The sequence below is a fragment of the Harpia harpyja genome, chromosome 9 (genome assembly GCF_026419915.1).
Source record: "Harpia harpyja isolate bHarHar1 chromosome 9, bHarHar1 primary haplotype, whole genome shotgun sequence".
In the NCBI taxonomy this organism is placed as follows: Eukaryota; Metazoa; Chordata; class Aves; order Accipitriformes; family Accipitridae; genus Harpia; species Harpia harpyja.
The window spans coordinates 22,444,776-22,463,403 of NC_068948.1; the positions used below are offsets into that span (position 1 = coordinate 22,444,776).

The window sequence follows — 18,628 nt, forward strand, 5'->3', positions numbered from 1 at the left end:
GAGTTGTCTGAAATGCTCCTATGAACCTCAATCCAGACCAAGCTGTTTTAATCTCAATCTTCAAAACCTTCTCAGGTAGGGTTATGTGTATTCACGCCCAGTTCTCACAAAGGAGTTTTAATCTCTGGAAGAACATAAACATTAATTAAATTCAAAGACACAAAACTGGAGACAGGTAACCAGCCAAAAGCAGAAACAGGAGTACAACCCCCCAACCTGACCTTGGCTGGCGCTAGCCTCATGCCTGCTTCTCCAGCACACATGCACATTACTGACTACCAAAACAGTAAATATTCTGTATTTACTCGATCATTACTGTAATACTACAGCACTGGCTGTAACCCCAAGGTGTTACAGAGCAAGCTTTGGCTTCACGGAGTTATTACCTATCCTTCAGTTAAGGGGCAAGGCTGGACAACCTGTTATGAGTAACCTGCACCCTCCTGGAGTAGCCTAGCCTTTGTGTTTTCCCTAGATGCGTACAGGAATTGCCTCTCAGAAAATCACCTATGGATTTAAAATGCAAGGAAAGGATAGTTCAGGTGATTTAGCTTTGCAGTCACTTCTACCTAGGCCATCTGTTGCATTTTTCATCATAAGCCTTCACAGCATTTTACAGACAAAGCAAGAATAAATAATCTCATCCCTCATTTACAGACTGGGCAACACAAAAATTTAAGGCCAAAACATCCAAAAGCACACGTGCAAGACGAGGAGGGCAAGACCAGCAGCAGCAAGGCAGGCAGCTTCCATCCCCTCCACATTTAACCCACAGCCTGGATGCAGTCACATCCGCATCCCATGGGAAGAAATGAAGAAATCTAGGAAGTTTCTATTTCAGGGAGCAAAGCTTTCTCCATATCCAGCTCGGGGGGGGGGGGGGGGGGGGGGGGGGGCGGCGGCATAGTGGAGCAGGAAGAAGGGGCTGGCTCCAACTCCCAGTCCCCAACATGGAAAGTGCTGCAGCCTCCAGGCGCCTCTCACCCAGCACAAGAGCCCCCACTTCTCTCCACAGGCAACCTCCCCCCTAAAATCCTCCCCCAAAAAGTGGCTTCCTTGCAGGGAAACAGATCCCACAGGAGGATGAGCACAACCCATTGTCAGGAGATGTCTGGCAGGACCAAGGTCACCCTGCCCCAGGCACACCCCTGTCTCTCTCCCCCCTCTTGCACAAGGGATGCCCCCAACTCTGTTGTGTGGGGCAGGGGGTGTCACCCCCCTCCAAGCTCCCCCCGCAGCCCCGGGTCTCTGCTCAGCCCTGCTCCCAAGCCCTCCCTCCTGAGGCTGAGCAGCCTGGGAGCACCGGCACCAAAAGCCACCCTCCATATTTCGGCCAGGGAGGGGACGCAGCCACCGTCACCCCAGCACGAGGGTGGTCACCAGTATCCCCCACCTTTCCCACTCCGCGGGGGACACAGGGGCACACTCACACACTGGATCCCTGCAACCAGCCAGGCTGTTGCCCTCGTTCCGGAAGCAACAAGGCCTCCTGGCCAGCCCCAACACCACCATGGCAACAGCGGGGACGCTGAGAGGGGAGGAGGCAGTGGCAGCTTCCGGATGTGATGGTGGACATGGAGGCAGAGGGGACATGGATGCTCAGCACCCACCCGGTCCTCACAGAGGAGCGGTGTCTGCCTGCAGTCCCCCTACTCCAGCACAGCATCTGCTGGCTCAGTGGAGGGGAGACCCTGAATGCATCACAGGAGCCCAGGCCTGCCAAACTGCTTCAAAAGCTCACAGCTTCAGCAGTATTACTGCTGCCCCAGGATAACAGAAACCAGCTGCATTCCCCATATTTGCTGGGGCACAGACACTGGAGGTGCCTGGCTAGCAGTGCCTTATCTCAAAGCACTAACAGCAGCTCAGGGAAAGCATACAATAACCACAACAAGCATGCAGTGAAACTGCCTCTAACACACCCTCCCAGCTTCAGCACAGCCACATCACTGTGTGTGTTATCCTGAAACAGAATAGCGGTTAGAGAAATTCATGGCAGAATCCAAAGCGTTTCTCCTAGGTCTAAGCAAGCAAGCTAGCATGCAGGACTGGTGATGAAGAGCCATGCACCACCTGGAAAGAACCTATATGTCCATATATCCTAAAAATCAAGTCACACACAACTCACAGAGGTGCCAGCACCACCCTCAGAAGGGACTATCTGCTTTTCTCTCCTGCACACTTTGTCATAATCTGGATCCCAGCTCAACCAGCTCACCTGCTTTGCTGGCATCTTGCACCTCCCAGCCTGCCCATGGCAGGGCTCTCAGCACAGGCTTGACACCAATACACAAACCAGCATGACTGACCTTGTCATTCTCAGGGAAGCACTGTAATAAGTAAACCCCAATAAGCACAGCCTAACACACCCAGTTCTAAACTCTTTACTGAACCCAGGTTCCCCCTCCCTGAGGAGCTCTGGATGGGCTCTGAGCTCCCTCACTGGGCACACCAGTGGTCCATTCAAACAGATGCATTTCACCTGAGTGCCTCTGCCCAGTGCTCTTGCACAGGGTCTGACACAGGGCTAAAGGGAGCTCAGTGCTTGCTGAGTTTTGCTCAAATCCCTTATGTTCTTTCCAAGGCCAGAGATGCTTCTGCAACTAGGAGAACGGAACTGATTGGTTGGCTGATGAGATCAGTGGAAAAATGACATTGCATAAGATGGTAAAAAGAGCACTTCCAAATCAGATATCTGGAGATTAATTCCTGCTTCTTAGTGAGCATCACCAGTATTTCATTAAGAATCAGTCCAAGACACCTGGAACTCTGAGCCTTGGGCAAATGCCATGGGACTGCAAAGTGTGAAATAATTATCTAAAAGAACATGTCCTCTATTCATCTTCCCCACAGCTCTTCTCAAACAAAAAGGCTCCTGCCTAAATAACCCATAGTCATTAATGCACTTCACCTGGGAGCATGCACATTGTACTTCTGGGTAACAGCAAGCCTTCGGGCAAGGCTCACCCTGTGTCACAGGTAAGGTACATAGTGGAATGCCTGATTTTCAGCATACAGTCTCTTCCAAGGACTGAGAAAAAAAAAAATACAAATTCATGCAATAAAAAGTCACCTTGGTATGCAGCACATCACCCTCTGGTGCCTTCAGCATGAACACGACCTGGGCTCATGCTACCTATAGGCCAATTCATTTTTTCCTTATGTTCCTGATGCTGCTACAGAGATGAGCAAGTCATTAACTGACAGAGGGAAATGCAGACCTCTGAGGTCAGGTAAGCAGGGCAAGATGTGACCTGCAGTTCTTCCCAGCCACTGCTTTCCTTCATGAGCCTCAGATCAGCAAAGGTCAGCTTACTCACCCCCATTTTACCAGGCAGACATTGTGATATGGATACCATAGCCTGGCTATTTCAATGTATTTTCTCGTATAGATTAAGACCCATCAAGATCTTACAGCTATTGCACAAAGTTTAGGCAGGTTTTTTTTCCTCTAGACATGTTCAATCCAAAGTACATCAGAGTTCACAGTACAAGAGAAGCCTGGGACAGGGGAGCTCAAACATGATGGACAGAGAGAAACATATGCTGAAATTTTTTTATGCATATGCCTTGACTCCAAAGCCTTTTTCTCCTTGGATCCTCTTCCCACATCCCAACTCCTACACATAACTCACTTATTTCAGCTCCAGGCAAATCTCCATCTGCTATTGCCAGACACTAGGCTAGCCATATCCAAGCCCATCAGCTCGAGGGCCACTACACCAGCACACACAGCAACATGGTTTATCACTGTAGAAATTCCAAATTACAGCATTTAAGAGGTCACCACTTGGTAAGAGCACACCAAGACAGTCTGCAGGAGCTAATTTCCACCACCCAGGCTAGAAAAGCACAGGACCCAGAGGGCCCCAGCTCTATCCCTGGCTCAGCCAGGCTCTTCAGCCTCCCTGCAGTGCCCTTCGCTAGAGAGCGAGCCTGGGTAACCCTCACAAAACCTGCTCCCAGCCCAGAGCAAGCCAACTCCCTTTGCCAGGGCCTTAAACACCCAGACAAAATCCTTGCAGGCAGCAGGGAACAGCTGAGGCAGCCCTATAAAAGGGGAGCTGCAGAGACCCTGGTGATCAAGCAGAAGGCAACCAGTGCTCTCTGCAAAAAGCAACTTTATTTGATTCTCTCAGCTTTTGCACACAAAGCCCTTGGGGGGCTCCAGTGTTTTGCAAAACACACACGTTCTGCCAAAGCTGCTTAATTTCTGATAGCAGGGAAGGTGAATACTGCAGATTATTACTTTTTCTAGCTAATGGGGACTTTCAGGGATAGGAATGCACTGCATTCCCAGAGAACACCGTGGGGAGATATCACTGCAGGTGTACACTACTAGCCAGACTGCTGACAGCTGAGGAGCAGGAGGCCACAGCCAGCATGTCTTGTAGCTTCTTCACCATAACCATAGCTCTTGATGGCTACAGACACCAGGCAGCCCTGCCAAGCTGCCATTTTTAAACCTGAAATTAAAATCAATATGGGTGTACCTAATTTGCAAGGCTACACACACAGTTCAGGACACCCTGCAGGATGTAGAAGACTGCAGCCACCGCTTTCTGACCCAGTCCTGGGCTTCACCATGCTTGGAGATGGAAAAGTCATAACACAGACCATCCCTCTCACAGAGCTTGCTGCCCAGATACACAAGTGTAGCTGAGACAGGGAAGTGGCAGGAAGACCAAGTCTCTTCCAGGCTTCTTCCTCAGGACAAGGCTTATCAGTTCAAAGAAGGCTTGCAAGCCACAGAATGAAGCATCAGCCATCTCCCCCAGGGGAGACCCATACTTTCCAAAAGAGACCCCAGAAGCTGAAATTCACACTACCACAGATGCTTAGGACCATGGACTCTGGAAGGTACAGGGTTTATACCACTACCCCCTCTCCATTCCTAGGGTTGTACATCCCCATCTCTGCTCCCACAGGGACCAACAAGCCCCTCTTCCCTTGCCAATACCCTCTCTGCCCCATGAGCTCACCTGTTTTCCTTCACAATATCCAACTGTAACCATCAAGTTCAGCTTGGAGCCATCATTCCCGATTCGCACTTGGCTCTCAGTCGGCTGCCCGCGTTTCTGACTCAAGGGACACATTTCAAACAGCACAGACTGCAGCTAGTCCCAAGGAAGCAGAGGGGGGATCACACTTGCACACAGCCCAGCACAGAAGCAAGCCAGCCACCTCAGCACTTCAGACAAGCCACCCTTCTCCATCCTAGCAGGGTCTGACCAAACCAGGCTCTGGGCCCTGCTCTCTTTAGAGGCACAGATAACTTAGTTCATGCAGGGAGCTCCTCTACAGGGCTGAAAATCCTTCCACCCATCCCCTGGGAAATGCTGTTTACATAGCTCTTATCATCCTGCAGAAACAAATGAGCATACAGCCAAGGGCAACAGGCAGGCATGTTGCATTATTAACCTCTCTTGCTGCAGTGCTAGATGGACACAGAGTACTATCAGCCAGTATTCCCCCAAAAGCCCAGCTGCAGCCTCTGAGATGAGACCTGACAGCACAGGCACTCGCTAGCTTCTGAACCCCAAAACCGGAGACCCTGGGGAGGTTTGAAACAGGCACATCAGAAACATCTTTCCTGTTGCCATTGCTGCACTCACCAGATCAAACCCACAGAATAACTGGACACGTTTGGTGTCTTGCAGAGGACACAGAGCTGCAGCAAAGGCAAAGACAAAGGCTGCAATGAGGATCCAGGGAGAGGAGGGAAGTGCTGTCACAGTCAGCTTACACAATCGCAGGGATGCAGATGGGAGCATTCACTATCCCCATTTTAATCCATGAAGGAAGAACTCCAGTGCTGGGTTAAAGAAAGGACTGACTGCAACACTTAATCATTTTAGATGCTGTCAAAACATTTCCTACCAAATAACTGCAGTGAGATCACTTACCCAACTGCAACCTCATGAAATCCCAAATATGCAGCCCATAGTCCTCTTTAGTTCAAGCAGCGTTCATATTTCTTTCCTTCTGAGAAAGAAGGAAAATAAAGTTGGCTCCTTTTAGCCATGTTTCCCCTGCCTTCCTCTGAGCAATGCAATCCCACATCGCAGGGGAGAACATTGATTTTTTTTTTTTTTTTTTTTGTAGCACAGACCTCAAAGCACAGCCCTGAGTTTGCTTTCTCCCTTTTTATTCCCATGCTGGGAATCATTCTGTTTCCTCACTTTTTGCTTCGTTTACATGTCTCTTCCAAACCCTGAACTGCTTCTGTACTCCTTTTCTAAATCAAGACAATATTTCAAATGCCTACATTTTGGAGACCTTGACATTAGCTGTGCAGCCCCCCACTACTTTTTAAAACAAAGCAAAGTCCTTGACCCCAACAAGTGTAAGGCCCCCTAGGTTTTCTTTTTCCTTAATACTATGAAACCATTTAATCCAGCCAGCTGTCTTTCTGTAAACACAAATGAAAATTTAAAAGCCTCAAGAAGTTAATCACAGTTCAAGGGGAATCTCTGACATGAAGGTTAGCAAGGCAGTAACTGAGGCTGTGATTGCCAGGAGACAATGCCACAGGAAGATGGGTAGATTTTGGATGGAGGTTCAGGCCTGACTCAGCAAGGTACTGCCATAGCACCTCAGCCTAAACAAGAAAGCAGACAGATGTCAAGGGCACTGATCACCTACACAGTTACAGGATGGTTTGGTAGTTGTTCCTGGTGCTGACACTACCGTAATCCCAACTGTCTTGGCCTCGTGTTGCCTCTGGCAACTAAAAACCATCTGAGTCCCCCTGATATTGAGGACAGAAACATGCTGCAGTACCACCACGCTGTAGGACAAGGGCTTAGCGGTCTTTCACAGTCACAGAGGCAGAGCAGGGGTTAATCTCTCCTCCTTCACACCCAGCTCTTCTCCTCAGCTGGCAGGGTCCTGCCAGGGCATTCTCCATCCCACCCAGTGCCATGGGCACCACAGGCTGGGGAGCACCAGGCCCTCCTCTTCTCCATCCAAGATACAGAACCTCCTTCAGAGCCTAAGCACATGGCAGCTTTCTACTACTTGGCATCACAGGCATTTAAAACCATGGCAATACCTGCACACCCATAGCCCAGCAAGATCCTCCCATGGTCAGCTCCAAGGACCACGCTAAATGCCACAAGCAGTCCTTCCCTCTAACTTCTCCAGGCCAAGAAAAACAAAAAAAACCCCTCACATGCTTAACCTGGTCCACAACAGCTTGGTTGGCATTTGCAGCTTCTGGTGTCACTTTGCAGCTCCATTTGCAGTAGGACTGGTCTCCTTGGCTCCTGGCTTCACAGCAAGTCATCATCCACAGCCCCAGCAGGTCTAGTACCTCTCCTGCAGGGCACTTTCAAACACCAACATGTGGTTCTGTGATTTGAAGCAAGGGAGAGAAAGATTAGAAAATGCAAGAGTTTTAAGTGGGACACAGGGAAGCGACAAACCTAGCCCTTGACATGCATTTCAACCCAAGCTCACAAGAGCACCTGGGACAATCACAGCAGCTCCAAAGCACCCCAAGGTGTTCAGAAGCAGTGCTGTGAAAGCAGTGGCTTGTTTTATTTATCACTTGTGAAGCACTGAAGGCACAAGCTGGTCTCCTTGCCACTGCCAGGCCAGCTGGTGCAACTCCCTGCAGCACACAGGGCTGTGCTAAGAGGTGCTGGGGCAGTCTGCAGGCACCAGCTCTGCTGTGCGAGGAAGTCACAAACTGCAGCAGGCACTGTCGTGGTTTAACCCCAGCCAGCAACTAAACACCACGCAGCCGCTCACTCACTCCCCCCCACCCAGTGGGATGGGGGAGAAAATCGGGAGAAGAAGCAAAACCCGTGGGTTGAGATAAGAACGGTTTAATAGAACAGAAAAGAAGAAACTAATAATGATAATAACACTAATAAAATGACAACAGCAATAATAAAAGGATTGGAAAGTACAAATGATGCGCAGTGCAATTGCTCACCACCTGTCAACCAACACCCAGCTAGTCCCCCGAGCGGCGAATCCCTGCCCCCCACTTCCCCGTTCCTATACTAGATGGGACGTCACATGGTATGGAATACCCCGTTGGCCAGTTTGGGTCAGGTGCCCTGGCTGTGTCCTGTGCCAACTTCTTGTGCCCCTCCAGCTTTCTCGCTGGCTGGGCATGAGAAGCTGAAAAATCCTTGACTTTAGTCTAAACACTACTTAGCAACAACTGAAAACATCAGTGTTATCAACATTCTTTGCATACTGAACTCAAAACATAGCACCGCACCAGCTACTAGGAAGACAGTTAACTCTATCCCAGCTGAAACCAGGACAAGGCACCAAGAAAAAAAAAACCAAAAAAAACCCAAAGCTGAATGTGACTTTACCTGCTCTGGGCAGTTGCTTTCACAGGCCCAGTACAACCATGCAACAGCCACAACTGCTGAGTTTGAACTCAAGCAAAACCCCAAAGCAATTGCTGGTTTGCTTGAGAAGGGACTACTGGGTTGCCTTTTGCTTAGTCAAGTATTTGACTGCATTTGTATCCGAAAGTCTTTTGCCAAAAAGACTAGGAGTTTTGTTAAAGAACGGCCATGCAGAGGCCATCCTGGGCTGGAAACTGAGCCAGGGCTTTCTGATTTTTAAACAGGGCACCTAGTGCATCCCTTAAAAGAGCCTCTCCTCTTTGCCATGAAGGTACTGTCAGACTCTACAGCTTTCATGTGATCAAGGTCTCCACACTGACTCCCAGCATATCACATTTGGCAGTGGGAGCAGAGGGGCAGATTTTAAATCTTCCACATTGAGATTGTCCAAGCCAAACTGTCTAAACAAGCTCTTCAGGTTCTTCCTTTGAACCTCCTCCCATACTTCACGTCCCAGGTACTACCATGAATCAAAGAGCCAGCAACAAAGCCAGCCCCAAACATCTGCAGATTCTCCTCGAGTGAAACCTTCCCACTCATGAAAGCCCAGCTTTACAATAAACATATGGCCTCAAAAGGAGAGGGGAAGACCCTTCAAAACACAAAGCAGGAGTGGAGCCACTCATGAAATTAGAGTGGTTGATCAGAAAAGCTGATAGGTCTATGTAGGGAACACCAAAGGCCTGAAAGAGTGAACCTGTCAAGCCACTAATATTTAAAACAGCTGGGATTTTAGAAGACAAGACAGTAGCCACATTAAAAAAACAAAAACAAGGATAAAAAAATTAAAATATCAGCACCCCAGTGGGTCCAGGAACAGACAGGTTTGCATCTCAGTGACCATCAGCACAAGCATCTCTGAGTTTAAAGGCTCAGAGTTGCAGGACAGACCCACCCTACCCAGAGCTGTCAGCCTCACTGCAGAGTTTTTTGTTTCCCATGATCAGGTCTGTTACAGGAGCAGCTCAAGAGGGTGCAGGTTTGATTTGAGCAGCCTCTCTCTGCCAAGGATGAAAGCAAGGACCCAAGTACCCCATTTATGACTTCCTCTCACATTGAAAAGTCTTCCTAGTGCACTCTGGCACCTGATCTCATTAAAGGGAAGAGAGGGAACAGATGGAAACATAAAAAGAAACCATCAGCTGCCAACCACTGACCCCATCCGACTCCATCCCTCTCCCCACTGCGGCAGAAGCACAACTGGCTGCTCTTGGAAGGCCGAGGCCAGCAGGAGACAAGAAGGATTTCAGGTGGGCAATAAACTGCAGGAGCAGATGAAATCTTGGCAAGTAAGAGCTCCTTTTGTCAGGAAGAAATTCACCTGCAATCAGGAAAGACAACACAAGGACTGTGCCATGGCCAGGAACCCTCCTGTCCCTGCAAACAGTGAGAAGCAGTGTGCTAGATGAAACAGCCATGATGTCTGAAGCCTTTCCAGCATGTCTCTGCCTCCAGGCACCAGCAAACCCAGAAGCAAAGTCCCAGCACATGAGTTAGGACCCCCAGCAGGGTCTGCAGGAATCTCACACTCCTGTCTCACAGCCTGTAGTTCAGGTATTCAAGCATTCTAGGAAGCCTCAGCAGACCCAGGTGATGTCCTATAACCAAGAGCATAGAGGAAGGTACATATATCCACCACCGTTCCTTTCAAGGTGTTTGCTTCATTCCTATTCCCAGAGCATCCCCCTTGGGCTCCACCACAGAGACAGCCCTGCAACTGTCCCTTACAAAGCAGCACAGGGACTCCCAGGGCAACCAAGCCACAGAGAAGAAACCTTCCCCATTTCCTTAACCAACCCAAAACATTTTCCTCTTTCCTATAGATAGGAAAAAAAACCCCTGCCCCCCCCATGCCATAGACAGCACATAAGATGGGCCAGGGATGACACTGAAGGTCACAAATTTACACTCATCTAATCACAGCTCTGCCAGGGACCAGGCAAGGTGTTTGATCTTACAGGGACTCAACTTTCCTACCTGCGAGGCAAGTCCAGCAATACTTATTTGGGAAAAGGCAAGGTCACAAGGGCTAGCAAAAAACTCACATTCAACACAGTGCTGTGAATACTACAGAGAGGCTTATCCATCCTCTCTCTCAGTAGTCAGCCTCTCTCTCTAATGCCTGAGCAGCCCAGTGTTTTTAGCAACATATAGAATAAGCTTTTAGTAGAAAATGGTATCTTCTACTAGACTAACTTGATGGGAACAAAAAGTATTACTGACAAGCCTTATCTTATCCATATCCTTACAGCAAACTGGCTACATCAACATATCTTTAAAACATGCACCTGCAGTAGTCCTGAAAGGCAGGCGAAAAAAAGCATCTCAGCTTTGTGGATAGAAGTGCGATGAAGATGATATTGCACAGGAAAATTAAGGTCTAATTTTATTATGCATCAGCTTTTCTCCAGCAACTGCCTATAAGCAGGGTCTTGTCCCATAGAAGACACAAGGTGTCATATTCCACATTTGCTGTGAGCTTAGATGTCCAGCACATCTGCAGTCAGGTTACAGCTGCCTGCCTCCTGCCTGGGTCACCCACCAAAAAAAAAAAAACCCAAACCTTGAAGAGGGAAAGGGAAAGGATACTGAGCATCCGGCTGGTGTCTTCAGCCCTCAGCATCCTCTATCTCTAAAGAAAAACACAACAGGGCAAGTAAAATTATACCCAGACACCAGAACCTTCTAGAAGCATCCATCACCTGAAGTTCTGAGAAACAAATAAGTACCATTTCTCTTTAGCACAGCCTCAAGGCAGATACCTTCTTACAAGCCCTCCCTGGCTGCTGCTCCCATCTTTTTAATTAGGAACTGGACTCTAATTTCTCCCAGACACATTCACAATAACTTGCTGGGCTGAACTCAGAAAGATGGCATCAGTTTAATTTTCCTATGACTAGAAGACAGAGGTTTCCAAACCTGTTTGGAAACTATTTTTTTTTCCTGGCTGGTCTCACCAGCACTGAGAACTCCTTTCACAAATGATATCTCATTAGAGATACATCTGGGATTAACCAAGCTAGCTACATCAAACCTTCACAAGGAATAGCTGGGCTGCAAGGGGAACTTATGAATCTCCTTATGGAGCAGATATGGGTAATTAGCCCAGCAACAAGAATGGTCAGGAAGCCAGCTTGTGAATAACACTTCTCCATGAGCAAAAGCAGTGACAGCTTTGCAGGCTGACTCTGGAAGGCTCCAGCTGCTAACAGAACACAGCTCCCTCCTTGCTGGTTTGCAAGCCCTCCCTCCCCAGGCAGAGGCAGCAGATTACATAGCAAATCTCCCTTCAGACAGGACATCTGAGTCTATGATGGCAGCTTCGGTCCCTGGGCTTAGCTTTGCTCCTCTCCATGGCTCAGAAAGCTTTTCTGCCTCATGGCACATGCTGGTCCCTCCCTGCTCTGAACTCTGGAGAGGACCCTGGGGAGGTCAGACCAGCCCCTCCATGCTTTCAAGCTTGCTGGGCTGCATCTGTGTGCAATCCACAGTCCCTGCACATAAGGGCAGCCCTTTTTTCAGTCTCACTGGCAAACAGAGCTGAAAAGCAGTTGGGGAGGAACATTCACTTGGGAGAGCAGGATTTCTCCTTCCCAGCAAGCAGCGTTTGCAGGGCAGCAGACAAACAGGCTGACATTTGCAGAGAGCTCTGAAGGCACATAACCCTTTAGAAATGCCCATCATTAGTCCTGCTATTCTTGGCCCACAAAGCTGTTTGTCTCCCACAAAAGCTAGGAGAGAGGACAACTCTTGCACACACCCTGTCTCCCTGGGAACTAATCCTACACTTGTCCTCCTTGACTTAACCATCCATTTGAGCCCGCAGCAAAATTTCAAGGCCTAGAAACACCTGGCATGAAATGAAAACAAAGGTGAGATATCAAGCACCACCTCTCCTGGGGATGTATGCCCAGCAAGAAACCCTCTCTCATTATGGTCATAATCCAGGTAAGCCCAAAACAGCTGCTCTTGAAGAGAGAAGCAATACAAGGAACTCCCCAGCACATCCCTCCCAAAGCCCTGCTCAGTCCCCTGGCAGGGCGGGGGCTGCTGCCAGCACAGGCTCCCTGCCTTCCCAAATTCCCCCGACATTCCCACTTGCCCCAAGTCTACATAAAGGTCCATCTGGCAACTTCACAGCAACAGCAGTTGATTTCCCAGTAAAATAAATTCATCTAGGAGAGAAAAGGCAGCTAGCATCTGCTCCTCAGCAAAGTTTGCAGCAGATGGGAATATCGCTACATTTCTACATGTTTCATAATGCTTTTTTCCTCTTCCTTTCACTCCTCATAAAGCAGACCGCATGGGTCATCAGTGGGATCAGGCACAGAACCATGGAAAAATTTAGGTGGAAGAGACTTTGGATGTCTCTGGTCCAACCCCTCTGCACAAAACGGATAATTCCAAAGTTAAAACAGATCATACAAGGATGTGTCCAGCACTGTTAAATCTCTCTCAGGATGGAGATTCCCCATCTCTCTGGATCACAAAAGCCTTCACCTGCCTTTAGAGTTACTGGACACACACATTTGTCCTCAACTACAACACAGGCTCCAAGAGATATTGTGTGTTGTCATCCTGCAGCCCTTGTTCTGGAAGTTAACCTCAGCACATGCCTTTAAAGTCCTTGGCTCCTTGAAAAGAAGAAAAAAGTCTCCTGTTTGGGGTGTGTCTTTGTTTTTAAGCAGCCATCTGTTGAACTATTGTCTGAGACCAAAATACCAGCTGCTTCATACCGAAGAGGAAAGCCAGCATACAGCAGAAAGACATGGAGGTTATCTGCCTTGTGCATACGAGTGCCAGAAGATGTGTAATAGACCAATAATCCCACAGAAATAAGAGCAACCTTTTTTAGCAGCCTTTATCTTTGGTCCTGCAAACGTAGTAAGATACCTACCTCTTCTTCACTGTCTCTTGCAATCCAACAGCACCAAGAAGGCCAGTCATCAAGGCCATGGCATAAACACTAGCATATTTCTCTGTACATGGGGTGCTGCCAGGGAATGTTGGGCAGAGAAGCCCCATGTTCCATACCTGTCAGAGAAGCTGGGTGTTAAGATGGAAGAACCACCAAGGCTCTCAAAACTAAGACCAACATATAGTCAGTAAAAGAATAGTAAGCACCACTGTTTTAAGGAACTGCTAGATCTGTAACTAGCAGCAGGAAGCATAGTATAGGCTGGATTATCTGACACACTCCCATGACAAGCCTTTGCACCTTGCTCTGAAAAAGCTGGTTGCATCCAACACATGGGTTAAGCGAAGCTTTACCACCATCCAGACTGGCAATTCTGTGCTCCTTGGGGTGGGGAGGCAGATGGTGGTCATCCCTGTGGCCAATACTATACACAGGGAGTGAGCATGTATACCATCACCTGAAGCCCGATAGCAACAATAATTTTTCAAAGGGTTCTTAATTCAGCTCTGTTGCTACTGCAGAATGAGTAAGTACCACTGTCGTGGTTTAACCCCAGCCAGCAACTAAACACCACGCAGCCGCTCACTCACTCCCCCCCACCCAGTGGGATGGGGGAGAAAATCGGGAGAAGAAGCAAAACCCGTGGGTTGAGATAAGAACGGTTTAATAGAACAGAAAAGAAGAAACTAATAATGATAATGCTAACACTAATAAAATGACAACAGCAATAATGAAAGGATTGGAATGTACAAATGATACGCAGTGCAATTGCTCACCACCCGCCGACCGACACCCAGCCAGTCCCCCGAGCGGCGAATCCCTGCCCCCCACTTCCCCGTTTCTGTACTGGATGGGACGTCACATGGTATGGAATACCCCGTTGGCCAGTTTGGGTCAGGTGCCCTGGCTGTGTCCTGTGCCAACTTCTTGTGCCCCTCCAGCTTTCTCACTGGCTGGGCATGAGAAGCTGAAAAATCCTTGACATTAGTCTAAACACTACTGAGCAACAACTGAAAACATCAGTGTTATCAACATTCTTCGCTCTGAACTCAAAACATAGCACTGTACCAGCTACTAGGAAGACAGTTAACTCTATCCCAGCTGAAACCAGGACAACCACTCGCCTTTAAATATGGGTGATTGCAACAAATTGGTGCAGACTTGTATCTGCTCCAAGTACATAAGTGCTAATGTCTGCCCTGGGACCTTTTCAGGAAGAAGTGCATGAAGACACAAGTTTCCAGTGAGAAGAGGAGTGAAGGTCAGCATGTCAGTGATTCTTGCTGAACTGGCTCTTGTAACAAAGTCAGGAGGAAGAGTTTGATTTTTTTGGTATGCTGTGCTACATCTCTTCACACTTCTTCTCTTTTCTGGAAAAACTAAAGGTGATCATTGGAGCAGTAACACAAAAAGAGCACATCCCAGCTTCAGTCAGTTACCTACATTATAGGAACTGCAAGGTCTGGTCTCCCAAAGCCACCCAGAGCTCCCTGCAGTGGTAGGAGCGGGTTAATTTTGAAGCAGTAATGTCTGTTCCACTTCCTAGTCTATCAGCTGAATACAAACATAGCAAGTCAGAGATGGACATCCAGACAGAGAGTTGCTTATCCAAACCAAAGGGTTTCAGCCAGAAAATAGTGAAGAGAGGCCAGAGTCCCAAACAACCTGACAAAGCATGTTGTAAATGGGCTGATGAAAAGGAAAGAAGGAAAAGGGTTCCCAAAGCACCTAAGCCCCAAGAGGGAGGAAAAGTCAGAAAGCAGGTAACACTCCCCAAGAGTCAGGCCAGTTTTAAGTGAACCCAGCTCATGGGCTCAGAAAAGCAGAGCCATAACATGTACTAAGCGCCAAAATTTGCTCAGCTAATATATGCAAAACACACAATAAAATAGCAGCTTTTTTTTTTTCCTCCACTGGATGAATAATCTTTTCTATCAGGATGCAATCAGGAGCCCAACTCTGATTTGGCTAGGACAGCCTTTCCTCTGATTAGGAACCTGGAAATCTCAGCTCAGCCACTCACAAGTTTCTTGCTTGCAGGGAGATTGCTTATAACAGCCCAGCAGATTAAATACAACAAGCATTCACTGCAAAAATCAAGGCAAAACCAGAGCTGCTGCTTGCCTATTCATACAGCTGCAGAGCATTTTAGTTGAGGGAACAGAGCAAAGGATCATTCCTTCATTGATCCCTTAAAATTAAAAGTATGTAACTTCTTTCCATCACTCATCTCCATCCAAATTTAAAGGACTGAAGGTGTTCATTTCTTTCTGGAGTCAGGGCAAAATAATGGGGACTTGTCACCTCCACATATCTGCACTTAGGACTTGTCCACATGTCACTTACACAACCACTGCAATAACACAGTGCAAAACCAAAAGTCTATCCTAACACTTGATAACCAAGTCCAGGAGGGTACACATCATGAAACAGCGGGGCCAAATACTGAAACAAAGATCTGCCCAGGACATGGGGAAGAACAGGAAGATGCAATGCTAGAAGCATTAGGTTCCTGAAGCTAATAGCAGCATGGATGCAATCTAGACAAAAAGCTCGACATGTTGTGTTCCCATCGAGTAATCAGTGGGAGGTTTAGGTTTCTGTATTTTTAAGGGTGTCCTGTGCCTTGCTAGAAAGTGCCTTGCTAGAGGGGTACATCTCCTACAGATGTGCAGTAGAGGATATCTTAATTCACTCAGCCTTGGCAAAACAAAGCTGTATCCTAATGACAAAAAGCAGACCTGAGTTGAAAGATGGGACCACTGTGAAAGCCACTGTCTGAAGTCCAGGACAGAAAAAGTCCAGGACAGAAAAGCAGAGGTCTCTGGTCTCCATCAAAAGGGACTACTTCCAAAGTGCCCACCACCTTCTGGTCAGTAAAGCAGTAACTTGCAGACCAACCATGTCTTTGAGAAAGTCTGAAACCTCCACTATGAACACCAGACAAGCCCCAGATGTCTTCAGCACAGGGTTGGCTGAATTATTCACAGCCAGGGAATTAGCTAAATGCAGTTTAACTCATTTGCCTGCTTAATCTAGAGCACTTTTAAATCCCCATATATTGATCCAAGTTCCCAGAGGTATTTTAACCCTTGAGATCCCAAAATGCTAAGCACTGGTTAAGAAAGCAATTTTAAATATACAAATCTAATTTCCTTCAATGTTTAAGTGACTGTGAATGAACTGCTCATCCATCCTTGCTACCAGCTCTTGCAAGAAGGAGGGTTCATTCAGCTCCATCTTGCATGCAACGCCTGCTTAAAACACTGAGCTGAATCAGCAGATCCTGTCCTGGAGGAATAGGTAACCCTGCTCTGAACCTCTGTGCATCACACAGACTTAATTTGTCTCTACAAATTAAAGGCCAGAACCAGGACAGAAACAGAACAATTCAGAAGCTGGCATAAACTGCTAGATTTTTGAGGCCTGGTATCTCCCTCCCAGAAGACATGTCCAAAGACACCTGGGCTAAAGGTTCCTTCATGTATGAGAAGCAACAGTAAACCCTCTGTTCTTCTCCTGGAGTTGGTCACCAGAAAGCTGTTAATCAGCTCTGGCCAGAAAAGCACAAATCCTAATTAAAGGCAACACGTAAAAGCCCAAAGCAACCAAAGTAGAGGTTCACCAGTGGCATTTGGCAAGTGACAAAAACACAGAAGCTTTTGGTAACAATTCTTTGAAGGGAAAACTAAAGTTTATAGACATCACCACTGGAAGGCTTTTACAGAGGAGAGTGTTAAATATTGTCAATTGGCAGATTTAAGCATTGTCTGGGAAATGTCAAACACTGTCAAGATATGACAAAGCTCTCTGCAGCGAAGCTCCTAACAAGGGACTCCTGTGGGCTCGTCTCCAAGAACACAGGCTGATGGGCCATCAGCCCTGCAAACAGAAAACAGCTTATTAGCAGTGGTACGCAGAGCACAGCACCCTCCAACAAAAAAGGTCAGCCCACTAAGACATCCACCATCTCCCTCCAGTACCTGCAGCCTCATCTGCAGTCCAGTCCTGCTGTCAGTAATCCTCTCAGACCGGTCAGGTCAGCGCTCCCAGGCTTCCAAACCCCGTCTTTCTGGGAGCTGCACTCAGGCCATTTCAGGGAAAAAAGATTAAGACATTCCTTAACTCCATCAGGAGACTTTCAGGAATTCTCCTACCTCAGGGAAAAGGACATGAAAGGAACATTTTTGTTTGGTTCTGAAGCAAAATAAAACCAACCACTACAGCAGTGAGTCAGCTGTCACTGAAGTAAAGATCTTCAAAGCCCTGAAATAGCCTTGCTTCTAGCTTTCAGCTGCATGGGACTGCTCTATACCACCTTACACAAAACCCAAAATAAAATACCTCCTACAAGTTATCAAAGAAACAGCATTAAGGTTGCCCATAGGATTAAGCATTGGCTTCTAAACCCCCCATTCTTTGGTACCTACAGCAAGCCTCCAGGTCTGATTCAATCCTAGCATTAGGTTGGTCTTCTGAAATGTTAACAAAAGCAGCTTCAGCAAGATCAGTTAGACCACAAAAATCTTCCTTATTAGATCAAGCCCTGGTGTCTTTGACCAGTCTGATTCCCACAACAGCCACTTGGCCTGCAGCAACTGAACAGCTCCAGAGCCCAACCAGGGGAGCAGGCAAAGCCTGGGGAAGGCAGCTAGTTGTGAAAAAGATTGACAAAGCTAGGACACGACCAAAGGTTGGCAGCACTCAGATCTGAACATCACACCATCCCTTCAGAAGAGGCATCCCCCTCTGGCACTACAACTATAGGGGCTAATGCCCCAATAAAGACATCTCTTACTTTCTCTGCCCTTGCTTGGCACGTCAATATTTAAGCGATAGATGCCTTTACATCACCTCCAAGATAAGTGGTTAAGATGACAGCTATCCTTCCAGGGGAAAAAAGGAGGAAGAGAGACAATGTGGGGCAATATACCTTCCAAAGAAGATTAAAAGAATCAAGGCTTTGTGAGACCAATCCATGATCTAAACATTTTTGTATCTGTACAGGTGTTACTGTACTTGGAATGGCATAACATTAAAATCCATTGCACAGGGAGAACAGAAAAGCTTTGGAGATGAGCACAAAGTACAGCGCTGCAAACTCTTTAAAAGCCAGTGGAGCACACCTCCTCCTGGGGGTGGCCAGCTCTAATTGCCACATTGCTTCCCAGTAATGATAGGGGGAAGAGAGTCAGGACAGCTGCAAAAAGTAAAGGAGACTTCTCAAAGCAGGGGGGTGGGGGAGGAAAGAGAAAATAACCAAGATCTTTTTACCGTATTATTTGTGACAAGAGCTATCAAAACATGAGTTGGTGATGGACAGCTGGGGAGAACA

At 47.6% G+C, this 18,628-nt stretch overlaps 1 protein-coding gene across 5 annotated transcripts in view; it reads right to left on the minus strand.

The window, feature by feature from the left end:
- Window positions 1-7,334, minus strand: part of HYDIN (HYDIN axonemal central pair apparatus protein) — a 163,725-nt gene extending 156,391 nt beyond the window's left edge. For all 5 annotated transcript variants that reach the window (XR_008236684.1, XM_052797258.1, XM_052797257.1 and 2 more), the window contains exon 1: window positions 7,175-7,334. The gene's annotated coding sequence lies outside the window, so the exon portion shown is untranslated. The remainder of the gene's footprint in view (window positions 1-7,174) is intronic.
- Window positions 7,335-18,628: the final 11,294 nt, after the last annotated feature.